Raw genomic sequence first — 22,992 nt, forward strand, 5'->3', positions numbered from 1 at the left:
ATCCTAGGAAGAGTTGTTTTCAGAAGAAGGCAGCTTCTCCTTGGCAGATAGTAACGAGCACTGCTGTGACGTGGCCATGTGCCCAGAGATACGGGTCCACGCACTTCTTGATCTTAAGTCTCCTAACCACTAAGACCCCACTGTGCGCCCGGATCCATGCCGGCTTCTGTGCACTTCCAACTTGCAGGAACAGGCGGTATTTGGAAACTATGATTAAGCTGGTCCAAAGATGTAAATAATAATAATTCATAGAGTTATGGAAGACTAAAAACATTGTCGGTGTTAATAACGCAGCCCTCTCCCCCGCGGACAGTCAGCAACTTGAGGATGGAGACTTGTTCTCCGCTGCATCTCCATCGACTAGAAAGTGGAGAAAGTGGTCAGTAAACGTGAGTTACTAATGAAATTCAGAACAAAACCAGGCTCCCTTCTTCTGTCTCCCGCCTAGGCATTAACCCACATCTCTCACTGCCTCTCCCGTCTCAGGCCCCAGTCACTGCTCTGCTCCCCACATCTGGCCTGTGTCTTCCTGCCGGGCTCACCCCCAGGTCACAACAACCTGCGTCTCCTCTCTGATGTTGCGGGGGAAGTTTATGCAGGTTACCAGAACTATCTTGACACCCGAGTCCTGCCTGGGTTTCCATGATACCCGTGAAGTGGTCCTTACATAGCAGATGCCACTTCCTTCTCCTGGACCGGTCCCTTCAAACCTCCTCTCCTCTCTCAAACGCCTCTGAAAGAGCTGGTGTTCTTTCTAGTTTGTATAAATAGTGAAATATCACTGAGAAAAATACTCTTGAGGTCATCCTCTGATGACATTATGCATGTGACATAGTCACTGAGTGAAAAAGAAAATCCTCAGAGGGGCATCTAATCGATAAGGATTGTCAAGACATAGCTGTAAAAATAGAGGTAGGGTTTCTTTACCCTTTTATTAACAACTAGAGCTTCTTAATTAGGACAGAGATCTCTTCACAGTCAACTTTGACTTAAAAGGATCTGCCCTTGGGTCTTCCCTGGTCCAGTGGTAAAGAATCCGCCTTAAAATGCAGGGGATGCGGGTTCAATCCCTGGTCAGGGAGCTAAGATCCCACATGCCCCAGGGCACCTAAGCCCACACACCACAACTACTGAGCCCGCACGCCTCCACTAGAGAAGAGAAAAACCGCATGCCACAACTAGAGAGAAACTTGTGTGCCGCAAAAAAGACCCGATGCAGCCAAAAATAAATAAAATAAATAGATAATAAATAAATAAATCTTTAAAAAAAAAAAAAGGATCTTCCCTTGCTGTTACTTGGCTTTGTGTGGAAAACAGCAGCAGGTGGAGCATTGGGGCGAGTCGTGAAAGCCACGTTCCTTGTGGTGGATTCACACAGGGTTGGAAACCACTAAGAGCTTGACAGGGCAAGTCATCGAATGGGCTGCTTCCTGGGTAACTCGTGGAAAACAAGTAGGACAGTCCTTGGAAAGGTATTGGCATTCATTATCAAGAATCTTAAAATTTTCTCTATCTTTTGTGACAACAGTTTCATTTGTGGGAGTCTACCAAAAGGAAATAAAGCAACAACAATAACAACATATTACAGTTGAAAATATTTATTACAGCGTCTATAGCTGCGACTTGGTGGGGTTACCTAGTCAATAGTACGAGCAATGCTCGTACCTTAGATAAAATGCAGACTAATCACCATACAAGGGTAACAAACAATTTGGAATTACTATGATATTACCCGATAGTTAACCAACAGGGTATTACACAGCAATTCAAAGTATTTCCAAAGATCTTAAAAGAACATGGGACTTATTATATTTGGAAAATTGAAAGAAAATCATATAAAAACAACAGCAATGACAAAGTAATTGTGTACACTGAGATCCTAAATTTATCAAAACTAATATGAAGAAAAATGCTAACAAAACAACAAAGATAATATTAAGTATAATAGTAATATATCAATAATTGTTTTTTCTTTCTAAGCTTCTATAATTTAGCATTTTTTATAATGAGTATTGATGCTTACTAAAAGGGAAATATTAACATACTTTAAAGAAAGATGGTGAGTCACCCACTTCAAAGAAGGTGTGTCACAAAAGAAAGAATTCAACCAGCTGTTAAATTCATTGGCATAAAAATCTAGTCTGATTTAACCCACCCCTAATTTCTGAATGAATTATAGAGAAGGAAAGAAACCATAGGAACCAGAAACACAAGCACATTTCCACTAGCATGTCTAAAAATACTCTCCTAAATATTGTGGATATGTGACACCGTGAAAATGTTTTTTAGACAGCCCATCATATTCTTATGATTTTGGAGAAAAGCATAGAGAAGGGTCAGAAGGAGGATGGTTTTGTAAGAGCAGAGAAAGAGATCAAGGTATTAACAGGAGGAAGAAGGAAGGAGGAAGGAAAGGAAGACGATGCTTCAGGCTCAATCCTGATACATCGTACAGGGGCTGTGCAGGTACATGCATCACCTTTCCTCAGGGTAGTTTATCATTCGTGGCACATGTGCATCACTCAGAATTTCAGATATGAGTCAACAGACCGTACTATGAAGAACAATGGTTTATTGCTTCCTAATGTCTTGAGCTTGGAAGCACTTCTCCAATGATCTCGATTTTGTTTTTATCCTCCATTTCTAAGTGTTACTATCATGTATTTTTAAAACAGAGAACAGTTTTGACCACGAGAGAGCTATATCCTATAGTAATATTAATAAAATGCGTTGACAGGGAACTTGGACTTACTTTTTGGAGGGTGTAGTTTTCTTTAAGAATTCCATGCAGTTAATATGAGTTTTATTTTACAAGAAACAAATCATGACAAACACAGTTTTTTCAAGTATCTACTGCCTTAAAATTTAATGTCATTCTAAAGCCTAAGAGTCATGGTCACCTGCACAGAAAATGTATTTCCTGGTAGCTATGACATTGTGGAAAAATCCCTGGGATTTGAGTGGGAAAATCTGAGTTCCAGTTCCAAGCCCATAACTAAAACTAGCTGTGGGCCTTTGACACATAACTTGACTTCTGTAAAAGGAAGCTTATCAAATATTGTTGAAATTTGATGATTAAATGCAAGGTCAAAATGAGTGCTTGATATAAAGTGAATAGTAACATTAAAAAATATAACACAGTAGTTGATTTTAAAAATCTATGAAAGACATGACACCATAAAACTCCTAGGAGAGAGCATAGGCAAAATATTCTCTGACATAAGTCATATCAATGTTTTCTTAGGTCAGTCTCCCAAGGCAACAGAAATAAAAACAAAAATAAACAAATGGGACCTAATTGAACTTAAAAGCTTTTTCACAGCAAAGGAAACCATAAACTAAATAGAAAGACAACCTACAGACTGAGAGAAAATGTTTGCAAATGATGTGAGCGACAAGGGATTAATTTCCAAAATACAGAAACAGCTCATACAACTCAGTAGCAAAAAACCAAACAACCCAATCAAAAAATGGGCAGAAGACCTAAAGAGATGTTCTCCAGAGAAGACATACGGATGGTCAACAGGCACATGAAAAGATGCTCAACATCACTAATTATTAGAGAAATAGAAATCAAAACTACAATGAGGTACCACATCACAATGGTCAGAATGGCCATCATTAAACACTCTACAAGTAACAAATGCTGAGAGGGTGTGGAGAAAAGGGAGCCCTCCTACACTGTTGGTGGGAATGTACATTGGTGCAGCCACTATGGAGAACAGTATGGAGGTTCCTCAAAAAACTAAAAATAGAGCTCCCATCTGATCCAACAATCCCACTCCTGGACATATATCCAGACAAAACTATAATTCGAAAAGATACATGCACCTCAATGTTCATAGCAGCACTAGTTACAATAACCAAGACATGGAAACAAACTAAATGTCCATTGACAGAGGAATGGCTAAAGAAGATATTGTACATGTATACAATGGAATACTATTCAACCATAGAAAAGAATGAAATAGTGCCATTTGCAGCAACATGGGTGGACTTAGAGATTATCATACTAAGTGAAGTAAGTCAGACAGAGGAAGACAAATACCATATGATATCACTTATATGTAAAATCTAAACTATGACAAAAACGTACCTATCTATGAAACAGAAACAGACTCACAGACAGAGAACAGACTGGTGGTGGCCACGGGGGAGACCTCTGGGGGAGGGATGGAGTAGGAGGTTGGGGTTAGCAGATGTAAGCTATCATATATGAAATGGGATAAACAGCAAGGGCCTACTGTATGGCACAGGGAACTATATTCAGTATGCTATGATAAACCATAATGGGAAAGAATATTAAAAAAAGAATGTCTATCTATGTATAATGGAATCACTTTGCTGTACCGCAGAAACGAACACGTAAATCAACTATACGTCAATAAAATTTTTTTTAAATAAAAATTTTCAAAAAATCTATGTAATACAAATTTACATCTAGAGCCACAATCAAGATATGATTATATCCAGCATGAATTCTAAGAGGCAGATCTTCATATAATGAGAAGAAACCAATAAAAGAGCCTGTGATGGCTTAAGATGAGGACTGTCTATTCCTAATGTTGGTTCAACAGTATTTATTTTCAAAATTCATATGACTTTGCTCGGACAAGTTTGTGTAAATGCTGCAAAATTTTAAAATATACTTTAATATAAACTATTATTATATATTGTTTTAAAAGTTTAACCCAGAGTCATTGCAGTCTTGGAACACGTCAGCGTGTAGCTGATAGTTGAGAACTCAATAAGTGTGTTGCTTTGTTTACCAACTGTTTTGATCCCTAATTACTTGAATGCTTATTATATCCGATAAAAATATTACCAAAGATGGTTATTAGAATCATTGATATCAGAGATAGAAGGATCTTAAGAGTGTACCTTTATTTCATTTTGCAGTGGAGCAGTGGGGAACCCCAGGGGTTAATTGATCCACCCGCAGTTGGACAACTAATAAAATGTCAGAGCCAGAACTATATCCATGTGTTTCAAGTGCAGAGTCTAGGCTCTTTTCATTAGTACCACCAAAGTTTAACTACTGTAGCCTCTTCTCTAGATGTTATTGGTAATATCCTTGAAAAACATGAATATATTTATGATTTTAAAAAGGTTTTCATCTGTTGGATTAACTTTGATCAGAATCTTTCATTGGAAACCTTTGAGGTCTAAATAAATCAGCCTAAGTTGCAATGTTAACACCACAGCAGCAGGTTTGACCTTTATTGTTTCTCTGGAAACCCTTATCCTCTTCACACAGAAAGGCAGAAAGGACTAAGGCCTTAACTGCTAGAGGTAACATGGAGTTCTCCTCTACTTTTCATTTTTACATCTGACCACTGATCAGAATAATAGGTTATATTCCTGCTTAGTGTAACTCTGGTTTTACACTCACGTGGACCACCTAGTTTATTTCCATTCCCACCATCCAATATTTCCACTTCCAATATTGGTCATAATGGTAAATAATGTACCTGAGTTCATCCTCAAATATTATCAACATCTTGAGTCACTTAAAATAGCATTAGCATCATATAGAGAGAATAAGAACATTTTATTTTAATGCAGGATATATTATGGATTTCTACTACAGCATCTAAAATAGAATATTCAGGGAAAGATAAAATATTCACTAGTTAACAAAAGAAACATTTATAAATGGCAGCCTCATCAATATTCTTCTCAGGATGAGCAGAAAAAATATACAATTTCAAAAATTCTATGCCTAAAAAATATAAAAAGAAATGTTCTAGAACTCATGGTCTCAGTCAAAATACTTACTGATTCTTAAGAGAAATTCCTTTTTTTGTATTACAATTTAAAAATAAGTTTAATTCGCTAAATTTTTTGCTGCAAAAAAGGTACTTTTATATGGATAGGATCACATGTTTAGAATATTCTAAACTTAGCATTGAAAGTAGTATTAGATGTGTATGAATGAACTACTATATCATTAAAAAATATTTTTTTAAATCGAACACTCAAATCATTGCCCTTTCTCCTGTTGTAGATAGTAAAAGATTTTTCAAATCTTTTAGGGCAGTGATTTTAAAAAAATTGTATGTGTAAAGAAAAATTATGAATGAATATGCAGAATCCTGGGCTCTGTTACTCACTTCCTGCCCATACCAATCTTCCAGCCCCAGGTTCAGAAGTCAATACTTAATAAGACACCCAGGTGATTATCACATACTCCGGATTTCTCTAAAGATGCCTATCGGTCAGGAAAACAGTATTCCTTTACCTTCTTTTATGAGTTATTTATTTTTTAAATTTTTTACTTTTTTAATAGAAGCATTATTCCTTTATCTTTATGCAACTTTATTTTAAAAATTCAAATGCTAAATATGGGTTTTACTTAATTTCTTCTTTCTCTCCCTGGCAGAGCCGAGTCTATGAACCAGCTTTATTTTGAATAAAGGAGAGTATGTAAAAGGACAGGGAGATAAAAATTGATTTCAAAAAATGTGTATCTCATTACATGTGAGCAAATAGAATAATTCACCTGTATTGTGTGTTTTTGGTGGTCAAAATTTATGAGGGTTTGGATAAAAGTACCAAAGAACCCTGGAAATCATAGGCCATGTGGTAACTCTGGGTACCTTCTAACTGGTAGAGAGAATTGTAAGAGACTTATTAATTGGCTATTAATTTTCATATTCTTAGTTTTCTAAGCATAAAATAAAATAAAACAAACCCACTTAATCCCCCTACTCAGTGAAAAGTAGAATTATAGAATGTACTTACAAATCTCTAAGGAGTAAATCTTATCCTTGTGTCTCTCAGGGCCAGCTGCAGAAAGGACAATTAACACACTCCTAACTGTGATGTATCAATTTCATTCACTCAGACTCTGAGCATACAACTTAGGTTTCACAAATATTCAAGGATATGAAGATATTTTAAAAAACAAAACAAAACACTCAGAGGGGCAAGTGGGGGAAAGTCACTAACTACCTGACGAGAAATGACACAGAGTTCTCTCAACTGAATCAAGCTTTAAGATAAACAAGGAAGAAGCCATTTAGAGATTTGGCTGAATCAGTATAATAAATCTTGAAGCAATGGTATTAAAAGGAATTTAGCCTTCACAGCCTACTCTATAATTTGACTCCATCTGACAGATGTATTAAACTAAACCAAAAGGTAAATCCTTAGAATTCTAATTAACTTACAGGAAAACTACTAGTAAGCCAATCCATTTGCTAACAAAAGAAGTCATATATTATGCTTAAAGAGCATGGGCACCACTAAATAAAACCAAAATCTTTGCAGGCAGGAATTTGGATTATATAACCTTAGCATTCTAGGATATGCGGTCATCAAACCACTATTCAGTTATAATACCTTGGGTTAAACACAAGTTTTTCTGGCTGTAAATAAAACTTCTCCTTATCCAAAATTAAAATTGGTAACATGATCTTAAACACTATGGCTTCTCAATATGCATCTCCTGCATTACGCTCCACTCACTCATCCTCTGTGAGCCGAGCTATAAACCCACTACAAGGAAAGGGGAGAAAGTTAGTTGACAGGAGTAAATCTAAAGAACGAAAGCAATACCAATTGTCCTTCCTGGTTAACATATCATAAAATCAATGCTGTTGAAGAATTTTAATTTGTTTACCATTTGAAGAATTTTACATGAATATGTTTCAGAAAAAGAGTGTGATGATTAATTGTATGTCTCAACTTACCTCAATATGTTAACACACATTGTTTTGGATATTTCTGTGAAGATGTTTTTGGAAGATGAACATTTAAATTAGTAGATATTTAAAGTTTTATGTTTTTAATTAGAGATACAATTCCTTGAATAGATGCAAGCTATTCATATTTTCTATTTCCCCTTGTTTCCAAAAGGTCTACTTTTCTAGGATTTTGATTATTTCATCTAAACCATGAAACTTGTTGGCATAAATTTGCTCATATTATCCTCTTAATATCTTTTTATCTGTGAGATCTGTAGTGATGTTACCTTTCTTGTTAGTTACACCAGTATAATTTATACTTCATCTGTTATATCCTTTTTTCTTGATCACTGTCACGTTGGTCAATCTTTTCAAAGAACTAACATTTATCTTTGTGTTATAAATGTATTTATATGTATACGTACACACCCACCCACATATATATACATACATACATATTCCATGAAAGTTCACCATCGTTTTTGTAATTTCCATCTTTCCTTCTCTCTGTGTCTTTCACTTGATTTTTTTTTTAAACTTCTTGAGGAAATGTTTTCAAAATAGATTTGCTATCTTATTGTTTTAATATATACAATGGATTTAAAGCTACAGACTTCGTTCTAGCTATATTTTAGCTATATTAGAAAGCTAATATATAACATATATGTTATATACTATATAGTATTACATATATTGCATATATAATAATTTAGTTCAAATATTTCCTAATTTCCTCTGGGATTTTTTTTTTTTTTTTTGCGGTACGCAGGTCTCTCAGTGTTGCGGCCTCTCCCATTGTGGAGCACAGGCTCTGGACGCGCAGGCTCAGTGGCCATGGCTCACGGGCCCAGCCGCTCCGTGGCATGTGGGATCTTCCCAGACCGGGGCACGAACCCGTGTCTCCTGCATCGGCAGGCGGACTCTCAACCACTGCGCCACCAGGGAAGCCCTCTTCTGGGATTTTTGACTTGTTTGTTATTAAGAATTGATTTTTAGATTTCCAAACATAAGAATTATTTTAGTATTTTTATTTCTAATATCTAGCAAAAAGTCATTGCTGTTAGAAAATATGCACTGCATGATTTTATATCTGAAATTTGTTTCACATGCTTAGCATGCTAACATATGGTCATTTAGAAAAATGTCATGTGTATTAGAAAAATAAGTTTTTCTCTGCAGTTCTTTTGTACCCATATGTTATTTAGGAAAAGAGTAATTAAATTGTTTATATCTTTATATCCTTACTAATCTAGTTTATTTGTATTATATGTTACTGAGAGCTGCTTCTTAAAATTCTGCAATATGATTGTCAGATTTTCTATTACTTATTTTAGTCTTGCCACATTTTACTTTTTTATATTTTAGGGTATATAAAAGTAAAATTGTTACATTGTCTTGGCAGATTCAAACTTTTAACACTGTAAAGATCCTCTTTATCTGTAGGAATGTTTCTTACATTAACATCTATTGTTTCTAATTACACTAGTAAATCAGCTTTGTTTGACTTAGTGTTTCCATAGATTATTATCATGTTTTTCTTGTTTCTTTTCATGTTTTTCCTTTTAATTTTTCTGTTTCCCTATATTTTTAATTGTGTCACCCATTTTTCTAATCCAGTCAGGCAGACTTTGTCATGTAATTGTAGCATTCACTTCATATATTTAATGTAATTTCTGATATATTTATGCTTAAATATTCTATTTCTATTATTTTCTCTTTCCTTTCTTGATTTCTTTTAGATTAAGTGAATATTTTTATCCTTCCATCTTTACACCTAATAAGCTTAGTAATTAAACATTTTTCCTTTCTGTTTTTTAAAACCTAGTGTGTGATTACAGTATGCATCTTTGAGTTATCAAAGGCGTACATTAAGACTTGACCTCTTTCTACAGATTGGTTCAAGATGGCAGAGTAGAAGGACATGCACTCACCGCCTCTTGAGAGAGCACTGGAATCACAACTAAGTGCTGAGCAATCATCGACAGGAAGACACTGGAACTCACCAAAACAGATACCCCACATCCAAAGGAAAGGAGAAGCCACAATGAGACGGTAGGAGGGGTGCAATCACAATAAAATTAAATCCCATAACTGCTGGGTGGGTGACTCACAGACTGGAGAACACTTATACTACAGAAGTCCACCCACTGGAGTGAAGGTTCTGAGCCTCACATCAGGCTTCCTAATCTGGGGGTCCGGCAACGGGAGGAGGAATTCCTAGAGAATCAGACTTTGAAGGCTAGCGGGATTTGATTGCAGGACTTCGACAGGACTGGGGGAAACAGAGACTCCATTCTTGGAGGGCACACACAAGGTAGTGTGCGCATCGGGACCCAGGGGAAGGAGGAGTGACCCCATAGGAGACTGAACCAGGCCTACCTGCTAGTGTCGGAGGGTGTCCTGCAGAGGCAGGGGTGGCTGTGTCTCACCATGAGGACAAGGACACGGGCAGCAGAAGTTTTGGGAAGCACTCCTTGGCGTGAACCCTCCCAGAGTCTGCCATTAGCGCCACCAAAGAGCCCCGGTAGGCTCCAGTGTTGGGTCGCTTCAGGCTAAACAACCAACAGGGAGGGAACCCAGCCCCACCCATCAGCAGGCAAACAGATTAAAGTGTTACTGTGCTCTGCCCACCGGAGCAACAGCCAGCTCTACCCACCACCAGTCCCTCCCATCAGGAAGCTTGCAGAAGCCTCTTAGATAGCCTCATCCACCAGAGGGCAGACAGCAGAGGCAAGAAGAACTACAATTCTGCAGCCTGTGGAAGGAAAATCACATTCACAGAAAGACAGACAAAATGAAAAGGCAGAGGACTATGTACCAGATGAAGGAACAAGATAAAACTCCAGAAAAACAACTAAATGAAGTGGAGACAGGCAACCTTCCAGAAAAAGAATTCAGAATGATGATAGTGAAGATGATCTAGGACCTTGGAGATCGAGAAGATGCAAGAAATGTTTAATAAAGACTTTGAAGAATTAAAGAACAAACAAACAGAGATGAACAATACAATAACTGAAATGAAAAATACACTAGAAGGAATCAGTAGCAGAATAACTGAGGCAGAAAAACAGACAAGTGACCTGGAAGACAGAATGGTGGAAATCACTGCCACGGAACAGAATAAAGAAGAAAGAATGAAAACAAATGAAGACAGCCTAAGAGACCTCTGGGACAACATTAAATGCACCAACATTCGCATTATAGGGGTTCCAGAAGGAGAAGAGAGAGAGAAAGGACCCAAGAAAATATTTGAAGAGATTATAGTTAAAAACTTCCCTAACATGGGAAAGGAAATAGCCACCCAAATCCAGGAAGCGCAGAGAGTCCCAGGCAGGATAAACCCAAGGAGAAACATGCTGAGACACATAGTAATCAAACTGACAAAAATTTAAGACAAAGAACAATTATTAAAAGCAACAAGGGAAAAACGACAAATAACATACAAGGGAACTCCCATAAAGTTAACAGCTGATTTCTCAGCAGAAACTCTACAAACCAGAAGGGAGTGGCATGATATATTTAAACTTATGAAAGGGAAGAACCTACAACCAAGATTACTCTACCCAGAAAAGATCTCATTCAGATTCAACAGAGAAATCAAAAGCTTTACAGAGAAGCAAAAGCTAAGAGAATTCAGCACCACCAAAGCAGCTCTACAACAAATGCTAAAGGAACTTCTCTAAGTGGGAAACACAAGAGAAGAAAAGGACCTACAAAAACAAACCCAAAACAAGAGAATTGTAATAGGAACATACACATCGATAATTACCTTAAATGTGAATGGATTAAATGCTCCAACCAAAAAACACAGTCTTGCTGAATGGATAAAAAAACAAGACCTATATATATGCTGTCTACAAGAGACCCATTTCAGACCTAGGAACACATACAGAGTGAAAGTGAGGGGATGGAAAAAGATATTCCATGCAAATGGAAATCAAAAGAAAGCTGGAGTAGCAATTCTCATATCAGATAAAATGGACTTTAAAGTAAAGAATGTTGCAAGAGACAAGGAAGGACACTACATAATTATGCAGGGATCAATCCAAGAAGAAGATATCACAGTTATAAATATATATGCACCCAACATAGGAGCACCTCAATATATAAGGCAACTGCTAACAGCTATAAAAGAGGAAATCAACAGTAACACAATAATAGTGGGGTACTTTAACACCTCACTTGCACCAATGGACAGATTATCCAGACAGAAAATTAATAAGGAAACAGAAGCTTTAAATGACACAATAGACCAGATAGATTTAATTGATTTTTATAGGACATTCCATCCAAAAACAGATTACACTTTCTTCTCAAGTGCACCCAGAACATTCTCCAGGATAGATCATATCTTGGGTCACGAATCAAGCCTCGGTAAACTTAAGGAAATTGAAATCATGTCAAGCATCTTTTCTGACCACAATGCTGTGATGTTAGCAATACATAACAGGGAAAAAAACCGTAAAAACACAAACACATGGAGGCTAAACAATACATTACTAAATAACAAAGAGATCACTGAAGAAATCAAAGAGGAAATAAAAAAAGAACCTCGAGACAAATGATAAGGAAAACACGATGATCCCAAACCTATGGGATGCAGCAAAAGCAGTTCTAAGAGGAAAGTTTATAGCAATATAATCCTACCTCAAGAAACAAGAGAAATCTCAAATAAACAATCTAACCTTACACCTAAAGGAACTAGAGAAAGAAGAACCAACAGAACCCAAAGTTCATAGAAGGAAAGAAATCATAAAGATCAGAGCAGAAATAAATGAAATAGAAACAAAGAAAACAGTAGCAAAGATCAATAAAACTAAAACCTGGTTCTTTGAGAAGATAAACAAAATTGATAAACCTTTAGCCAGAAGTATCAAGAAAAATAGGGAGAGGACTCAAATCAATAAAAGTAGAAATGAAAAAGGAGAAGTTACAACTGACACTGCCGAAATACAAAGCATCCTAAGAGACTACTACAAGCAACTCTATGACAATAAAATGGACAACCTGGAAGAAATGGACAAATTCTTAGAAACGTATCACCTTCCAAGACTGAACCAGGAAGAAACAGAAAATATGAACAGACCAATCACAAGTAATGAAATTGAAACTGTGATTAAAAATCTTCCAACAAACAAAAGTCCAGGACCAGATGGCTTCACAGGTGAATTCTATCAAACATTTAGAGAAGAGCTAACACCCATCCTTCTCAAACTCTTCCAAAAAATTGTGGAGGAAGGACTACTCCTGAACTCATTCTATGAGGCCACCATCATCCTGATACCAAAACCAGACAAAGATACAACAAAAAAAGAAAATTACAGACCAATATCACTGATGATTATAGATGCAAAATTCCTCAACAAAATACTAACACACAGAATCCAGCAACACAGTAAAAGGATCATACTCCATGATCAAGTGGGATTTATCCCAGGGATGCAAGGATTCTTCAGTATATGCAAATAAATCCATGTGATACGCCATATTGACAAATTGTAGAATAGAAACCATATGATCATCTCAATAGATGCAGAAGAAGCTTTTGACAAAATTCAACACCCATTTATGATAAAAACTCTCCAGAGAGTGGGCATAAAGGGAACCTACCTCAACATAATAAAGGCCATATAGGACAAACCCACAGCAAACATCATTCCAATGGTGAGAAACTGAAAGCATTTCCTCTAAGATCAGGAACAAGACAAGGATGTTCACTCTCGCCACTATTATTCAACATAGTTTTGAATATCTATTTCTTTCTCTTTCTTCTCTGAATACATTTTCTTCTTGAATACGTAAGAATGATCAAAACTGAGTAACAGTAATGATAATAATAAACTGAAAATAGACAAAGGACTTGAGCAAACAGGTCACCCAGGAAGACAAACACATGACCAGCGAGCCCATGAAAAGAATTCAACGTCATTGGTCACCAGGGAAACACAGGTGATACACCTCCCTTTATATCATGTAGAATGTCTGAAAAAGTTTCAAATTGGGTGACAGCAGGTGCTGGTGAGAACGCAGTGTAACTGGTAGGAGTGAAGTGCTGGAGAAGCTTGAGCGGACCTACTCAAGCCATCATTGGTGCAAAGTGATTGACAGAGAAGCAGTCGCAGAATGAGTTCTGTATCACGACTGCAGTATTAGGACGTGTATTTACATACATCCTGAAATGTGGGTATGCAAGAAGTGTGTGATGATCTAAAACTTTGGGTGTATAAATACCCAAGGAAATGTCTATGTAGGTTGGTATCAAATTCCTTTTCACAGATATTAACACTGTATTTAAACTGAATATTTATTTAAATCTGTGCCTCTGTTGGCTGTGGGCATCAACGAACATAGAACATTTCAAGACCTAAATTGTTAAGCAAAGTTTTTTCTTAAGAAGTGGGTCAGGGCTTCCCTGGTGGCGCAGTGGTTGAGAGTCCTCCTGCCGCTGCAGGGGACATGGGTTTGTGCCCTGGTCTGGGAGGATCCCACATGCCGTGGAGCGGCTGGGCCCGTGAGCCATGGCTGCTGGGCCTGCGCGTCCGGAGCCTGTGCTCCGCAACGGGAGAGGCCACAACAGTGAGAGCCCTGCATACCGCAAAAAAAAAAAAAAAAAAAAGAAGTGGGTCAGCATAAGTATCATTTGGATGAAAAAATATCAGTTCAGGCTAAAATAGATTTAGTACTTTTCATGTGTGATACACGTGGATTCTCTAGGACTTCCCAAATCAACACCTTACAATAATTGTGAAGCAACCTGTGTGGTCTCCTGAGACATAAATGATATAGAACTGGCACCACTGGGTGATGAGGAAAACTGTGTGGTCGATCTTGTGCCACAGTAACTTCAAGTTTCAGGTTTTCTGATGTTTAAGTGCTAGAGAAGAAAAGATTTGTGTTTCTTTTTAAACTTGGACCTCCTTCTGCGGCCCAGGACACATTGTATTTCTGAACTCAATTTTGGGTGAAAGACTCACACCAGTGTGTTGGATTTCATGTTTCAAGGACATGATATTTCAGAAGCGTCTTTACAGAGGCTCCAGGAGTTCTGTGAAATGCAATGTTTCCTTTCTGGGTCACTGGTGGAAACTGGGCTCCTTAGTGGGGTCACAGGTAAGGCCGACCTATGGAAAATCCTTCAGTCAAACAGGCCTTTACTGAGTGGAAAGAAGGTTAGGACTGGCGTTGGCACCACCCCCAGGATGGGCGTTGCTAACACTGGGGGCCCGCCAACATCTCACCACGGACAGCAAAGCTGTCCTGCGCATCATGTACCCAGGTTTTCTAGAGGGCAGAAAAGTTTTCTTTAAAATGAACGTGGTGTCTAATTTTCTGATGAAATTGATTTTTAAATGATTCCCTACCCAGAGTGAAAGTATGAACTTAACAGAAACAATAATAAATTTCGGAGAAATTTGGGAGAAATAATAATAAATTTGGGTGCTTAATAGATGCACCTCTTAAGCACGACAGGAGAAGAACACAGAAACATTTATTTTTATTTTTTTTCAGTTGATGATGAACAATTTTATTAGAAAATGAAAATTTTTTTCCAGTTTTTTTTTTTGCCGTAATTGACATATAACATTGCATAAGTTTAAGGTATAGAACATAATGATATGATATATGTATACATTGCAAAATGATTGCCACGTAAGTTTAGTAAACATCCATCACCTCACATAAAGATTTTTCTCTTGGTTTCTAAAAAAAATTTTTTATTGAAGTAGAGTTGATTTACAGTGCTGTGTTAATTTCTGCTGTACAGCACAGGGACTCAGTTATACATATATATCTATATCTATGTCTATATCTATATATACACACCCTTTTATTTTTTTTTTGCGGTATGCAGGCCTCTCACTGTTGTGGCCTCTCCCGTTGCGGAGCACAGGCTCCGGACGCGCAGGCTCAGCGGCCATGGCTCACGGGCCCAGCCGCTCCGCGGCATGTGGGAACTTCCCGGACCGGGGCACAAACCCGTGTCCCCTGCATCGGCAGGCGGACTCTCAACCACTGTGCCACCAGGGAAACCCATATACACATTCTTTTTTAAAATATTCTTTTCCATTATGGTTTATCATAGGATATTGAATATAGTTCCCTGTGCTCTACAGTAGGACCTTGTTGTTTATCCATTCTATATATAGTTTGCATCTGCTAATCCCAAACTCCCAGTCCATCCCTCCCCCACCTCGCCTCCCCCTTGGCAACCACAAGTTTATTCTCTGTCTGTGAGTCTGTTTCTATTTCACAGATAAGTTCATTCGTGTCATATTTTAGATTCCATGTACAAGCAATATCATATGATGTCTGTCTTTCTCTGTCTGACGTACTTCACTGAGAATGGTCATCTCTAGGTCCATGCATGTTGCTGCAAATGACATTATTTCATTCTTTTTATGGCTGAGTAATATTCCACTGTATATATGTGCCACATCTTCTTTATCCATTCACCTGTCAATGGACATTTAGGTTGCTTCCATGTCTTGGCTATTGTGAATAGTGCTGCTATGAACACAGCATGCATCTTTTTGGATTAGAGTTTTGTCTGGATATATGCCAGGAGTGGGATTGCTGGATCAGATGGTAGTTCTGTTTTAGTTTGCTGAGGAACCTCCATACTGTTTTCCATAGTGACTGCACCAATTTACATTCCCACCTATAGTGTAGGAGGGTTCCCTTACAGAAACATTTATAATGTTGAGTTAACAGTATGCGTTTGGTTCCTTATGTGTAGAGCATTCATATCCTAGAAACATGCAAAGAGGAGAATGAAAGAGTAATCATCAAGATGAACACTGGAGAGTGGTACTGACATAAAAAGATGTAGTATATTCTTTTATTCATACGTGTCTGGATACTGAGGATGATTGACATGGGTCTTAGATCACCACTACTGCTTAGAGGTTAGTGTAACATCAAGGCTTGAAGCAAATGTACTTAGAACCAAGCCTCTACTTTACCATCTCATCTAAAGGAATATTGGGTTTTCCTTCATATTTACCTTACGTTTTCATAAAAGATGAGCAACAGAGACTCAGAGATTCTGCCTACTGTTCTGCTATTTCTTCAGTAGCCTAGATATAGAAAAGCTTATAGGGAGAATAAAACACAATGGTTAAAAATAGCATATCATTAGCAAAATTTATTCAGATCTACTTGAGTCACTAAAAGTAGTTTACTATCGGGCTTCCCTGGTGGCGCAGTGGTTGAGAGTCCACCTGCCGATGCAGGGTACACGGGTTCGTGCCCCGGTCTGGGAGGATCCCACATGCCGCGGAGCGGCTGGGCCCGTGAGCCATGGCCGCTGAGCCTGCGCGTCCGGAGCCTGTGCTCCGCAAAGCGAGAGGCCACAACAGTGAGAGGTCCGCGTACCGCAAAAAAAAAAAAAAAAAAAAAAAAAAAAGTTTACTATCTACAGGTAAATAGGAAAGCAATGGTTCTATGAGAATAGATTTCTCATGTTGTCGTTGTATGATAAAACTAGTATAGGAATGGGTGGCCTGCATCTTATACTATGTTAAATAAGCAACAGAATTCTAGAGAAAGCCCTAAACTGTAAACTGACATAAATTCATACAGTATATCTTACTCAACTAAAAAAATCGAAACTGTTAAAATAATTTTCATTTAGGCCCTTCTTTTTTTGTAATATATTTTTTAAAAGAAAAAGAAACTTTCTCAAAGAAAGTTTTAAAGCATTTACCAGAATCTCCTGACTGCTATGACTAGGTGGATATATTAAAAAAAAAAAACAAAAGTAAGCTTATTTATTTCAACACTTGAGAACCATAACTTAATGAAGTACTTTACATATTAATTTAAGAAAAGGCAAAGCAATCAATGTGTCAATTTTCCTTATCTCACAATTAGCAGCTAGAATTTCTTTACTAGATCATAAAGTTTTAAAAATTTAAAATGCAAGTACATTGATGTCAACCCTAAAATTAGAAATCATTTCATTTTAGACTATATATGGCACTGAATGTTTTGCTGGAGGTTTAAGTTCTTTGCTAATTGTTCAGTGTCCTTTCTGGTCCAAATATGCGTTTATGAAGCAGAATAAATGCCACATGATTAAGGGTAAACTCTTGATTTGTCTTTTTTTTCATTTCCTTCAGAAGCTGTCTGTAGTTCTGTAGTGAGAACGCCCCATCCTGAGCCCCCTGCTGGCTCCGATTTTCTTCTCTTTGAGTTTCTGTTCTCTTTTCATAAAACTATACATATATATATATATATATATATATATATATATAAACTCAATGGAGATTCTCCTTTTAAGAATCAGGAAATTAAAAAAAATCTTTTCTGTGATTATGAGGAATTAACTAATGGAAATATATTTGAGAATAATTACTTAGGAAGTCTTGAATTTTGCTTTATGAAATTTTTTTTTTAACATTTAATAAACAATTGGGGGGCTTCCCTGGTGGCGCAGTGGTTGAGGGTCCACCTGCCGATGCAGGGGACGCGGGTTCGTGCCCCGGTCTGGGAGGATCCCACATGCCGCGGAGCGGCTGGGCCCGTGAGCCATGGCCTCTGAGCCTGCGCGTCCGGAGCCTGTGCTCCGCAACGGGAGAGGCCGCAGCAGTGAGAGGCCCGCGTACCGCAAACAACAACAACGACAACAAAAAAAAAAACAATTGAAGTATAGTTGAGTTACAATGTTAGTTTCTGCTGTACAGCAGAGTGATTCAGTTATACATATATATAAATTCTTTTTCATGTTGCATTCTTTTTCATATTCTATTGCATTCTGGTTTATCACAGGATATTGAATATAGTTCCCTGTGGTATATACAGTAGGACCTTGTTGTTTATCCATTCTGTGTATAATAGTTTACATCTGCTAATCCTACACTCCTAATCCATCCCTCCCCCAACCCCCATGAAATTGGGATTCATATACTATCCTTTGCTAACTTCAATTAAAACATGAAAATCATTCAGATGTTGAATTTTAACAGTGTTATTCTGAAATACTTGGAAAATAAAGTTATCCAAATAACATACATAGAGGGTTCAATGAAGGGTTATAGAACAACAATTTCATGAACAAATTTATAAAATAATGCAACAGATATGATATGTAGGGCAGGGCCAGAGGGAAAAGAAATCATGTAACTATAATTATCCTTTATTGCTTCATTTCAAAGAAGAAATATAACCTAGAAAAATCCTTAAAATTCACAATTCTGAATATTTTTCTACTTATTTACTATGAGAATATTATCATTTCTTTAAGAACAAATGTATATTATCTTCCAGAGCCTGGTTTCACAATTATACTTAACAAGAAATATGGCAGATGTAATTTTCATAGCTGTAATTTCCTGATCCTTATCTGACCTGCTTCACTCAGCCTTTGAGTGTTTTCTAAAATTACTAAGAATTTTGTGAAGCCAGTGTTCCATAGCACTGGCTCCAGAATGTCGGAAATGAGTACTTTCACTGAATCCTCCATCACATTGGAAAGGTCCCAGATTCTTCTTATGCCCGTTGAGCGGGTGCTGTCACTGCTTACCCACTGAAATGTGTGTATCAAACCCTCATTATATGTTCACTGTTATTAACCAATAGCTCACTTTAGGATGATAATGTCTGTGTTCAATATCAACTGACTGTTTAGACGACAGAATGTCTGATGCCAGTGCGTGTGAACTCTGAGGATGGAAACTACATCCTTTTCCTTCCTTTCTTTTCCCTGATTTCCTTTCTTCCCTCCTTTCTCTTCCTTTTCTCACACAGAGTAGGTACTGGATAAATATTTGAGAACAGTGAAAATGAAACAAAGGATGAATGGGTGAGTTCTGTTCTGTAGCTTGTGGCCTCACCCACCCCATCTTAGATTCATTCCCAGTTTAAACCAGTCTTTATTGTAGGGGTGAGAGATCACCCCCTCCAGTTACACTTGGTCACCTTGTCTTCTCCACGAGTGTTGCTGTGAATCAGTTATCCCTCGGATGATGCTTTTTTAAAAATTTTATTTTATTGAAGTATATTTGATTTACAATGTTGTGCTAATTTCTGCTGTACAGCAAAGTGATTCAGTTATAGGTATAATACATTGTTTTTTCATATTCTTTTCATTATGATTTATTACAAGATATTAAATATAGTTCCCTGTGTTATAGTAGGAGCTTGTCGTTTATCCATTCTATATATAATAGTTTGCATCTGCTAATCCCAAACTCCCAATCCTTCTCTCCCCCTTGGCAACCACAAGTCTGTTCTCTAGGACAAAGGTTTTCTTGGACAGGCAGACCTCAGAGACATTGCAGTCTGATTCCAGGCCACTGCAATGAAGTGAACATGGCAATAAAATGAGTCACACAAATATTTTGGCTTCTCGGTGCATATAAAAGTTATCTTTACACTATACTGTACTGTGGTCTATTAAGTGTGCAGTAGCATTATCTCTGTAAAACAACATACAAACCGTAGTTAAAAAACACCTTATGGCTAAAAATTGCTAGCCATCATCTGAGCCTTTATTGAGTCATAGTATTTTCCTGGTGGAGGTTTGAAATATTGTGAGAATTACCAAAATGTGACACAGAGATGCAAAGTGAGCAAATGCCGTTGGAGAGATGGTGCTGGTGGACTTGCTCCATGCAGGGCTGCTACCAACCTTCAATTTGGAAACAAAACCACAGTAACTGAAAAAACAGAGTATCTGCAAAGCACAATAAAACGAGTTGTGCCTATCGTGGGCCCTCAATATTACAAAAAACAAAAGCAAAACCTTTGTTTTCCCTACTGACCAAAGAGAATTAAACGTACTTCCTTCTTCACCAAAATGCTCATTAAGACTTGTGTTCAGAATGGATGGGGGCTTGTGTTCAGAATGGATGGGGAGGAGAGGCCATATTTTGAATCCAATTCATTGATGTCTCTCTTCCCCTGTCCTGTGTTATCTTCCTTTTTATTACACTCTGTTATCATGATGGCTGATTCACGGAGAGAGAGTGTTAAACAGATAAGAAACACATCCATGGAACTCGACATTTCTCAAAGCATTCATCATTATTTATTTGTATATTATTATTAGGTTTGTTTACTTCCTGGTGTCAATATTTAAAAAGAAACCTGCTAGTATATGTTCTCACCATGAGTCCCGGTTATCTAAGTAAACAGCTGCTATGGCCCGATAGGAACAGAACACGGAGGGTTCCTTGACCTTGGCTCGAGGCATACAGGTGGTCCAGCCATCACTGCCACGCCTGCCTGCAGGTGACTGTGACTGATTTTAACAGCGATCTCTCAAGTGGGTTTGTCTGATTTTTGTCAAGATTTGATTCAGGTTATTTCTGGCAAAAATACCACAGAATGAGGACTCTCTAAATTCGTGATATCTGAGGGTACATAATGTTGATTTGTCTTATTATTGACAAAGTCACCCATAATCACTTGCATAAGATGGTTTCTGCTAGGTTCCCCTCTGTAAAATAACTATTTTCTCATACTAATCAATAAATATCTTTGAGGAGATACTAATAGATTATGCAAAGAATCTATTAGTTTCCTGTTTCCTCCGAAGCTTTTGCTCACTGATTTTAGCATGCATCAGTGGATCTTGACAAGACAACAAATACCCTGTGCAGTTCTAATGATAATTTTCTATTTCCTGCAGTCCTTATACATTCGTTAATTTGAATTCTTCTGTAAAAAATAGCTATGTCGGGGCTTCCCTGGTGGCTCAGTCGTTAAGAATCCGCCTGCCAATGCAGGGACACGGGTTGGAGCCCTGGTCCGAGAAGATCCCACGTGCCGCGGAGCAACTAAGCCCCTGTGCCACAACTACTGAGCCTGTGCTCTAAAGCCTGTGCGCAGCAATGAAGACCCAGTGCAGCCAAAATAAATAAATAAGTAAATTTATATTTTAAAAAAGAGCTATATCTTCTACATTTATTTCAGTTTTTCATTTACATTAGTATGGATATGGATTTTTTTGAATATATTATGATTTTATTCATCTTCTTCCTCAAATTTTTCTAGTTTTGGTCACGGGAGACCAGTCACATTGGTTTCTATGCCCTTTCAACCTGCCTCATCCTTTTTTTTTTTTTTTTTTTTTGCGTTACGCGGGCCTCTCACTGTTGTGGCCTCTCCAGCTGCGGAGCACAGGCTCCGGACGCGCAGGCTCAGCGGCCATGGCTCACGGGCCCAGCCGCTCCGCGGCGTGTGGGATCTTCCCGGACCGGGGCACGAACCCGTGTCCCCTGCATCAGCAGACGGACTCCCAACCACTGCGCCACCAGGGAACCCCTCATCCTTTTTTTAAAATTAATTTTTAATTTTATTAGTTTTAGATTTGCAGCAAAATTGTGAGGATAGTACAGTTTCCCCTGTTATTCAATCGTACTTTAGTAGGAGTGAATTTGTTATAATTAATGAACCGATATCAGTGTATTATTATTAACTGAGCTACATAATTTACTGAGATTTCCTTAGTTTTTGGCTAATGTGCTTTTTTGTTCAGGACCACATGACTTTAGTATCCACTGTTCCTTAGGTGACTCGTGGCTGTGACCTTGACTCCTTTGAGGAGAGCCGGTCAACTGTCTTTAAAAGTGTCCGTCTGTTGGGATTTGTCTGATATGTCATGATGGGCTTGTGTTTACGCATTTGGAGAGGAAGACCAGAGGCGGAGTGCCACTTTCACAACCTCACAGGAGAGGGACAGATCTCAGCCTGCCTGGTCCTTGCGGATGCCGCCTGTGGTCGCCTGCAGGAGTGCGTTTGTCTGCTTCCTGCTGGAAAGTTGCCCTTCAGCCCCTTCCATATGTGCTCTTGAGATGGAGCTCGCGCACACAAGCCGCACGTGCAGAGCTGAGTTATGCTCACGCGCCTGCGTCAGGGTCTCGCTCACGCGCCTGCGTCAGCGTCTCGCTCACGCGCCTGCGTCAGGATCTCGCTCACGCGCCTGCGTCCGGGTTTTTTTCACGAGCCGTCGGTCTTTCCGCACACACTGCGGCTGCTGCCGCATCGGTTCGTCCCCTCACAGACTTAGGTCAGTTGGGAGTCAGGGAGTCAAGGATATTTATTTTATGCTGTTGGTTGGAATCTAATACTGCTTGATTTTGTTTCTCAAGTTTTTTCCAGCTTTGGCCAGTGGGGGCCTCTTTCAATTGCCTCTTGTATGCCCTTGACGTGGTGGGTCTTTTGGGGGCGCTTTCTTACTTTCTGCTACAGGATGTTCCAGGCACACTTAGGTTTGCAATCCAGGCCCCCAACCAGCTGGTCCTCCGGCCTGTGCCTTTCGGGAGGGTTTCTCCAGCCCTAAAGCTCCCCCTACCCATTA

Source organism: Delphinapterus leucas, chromosome 6, assembly GCF_059928025.1.
Source record: "Delphinapterus leucas isolate spDelLeu-1000000601 "Yukka" chromosome 6, BTC_Dleu_Yukka2, whole genome shotgun sequence".
Lineage (NCBI taxonomy): Eukaryota > Metazoa > Chordata > Mammalia > Artiodactyla > Monodontidae > Delphinapterus > Delphinapterus leucas.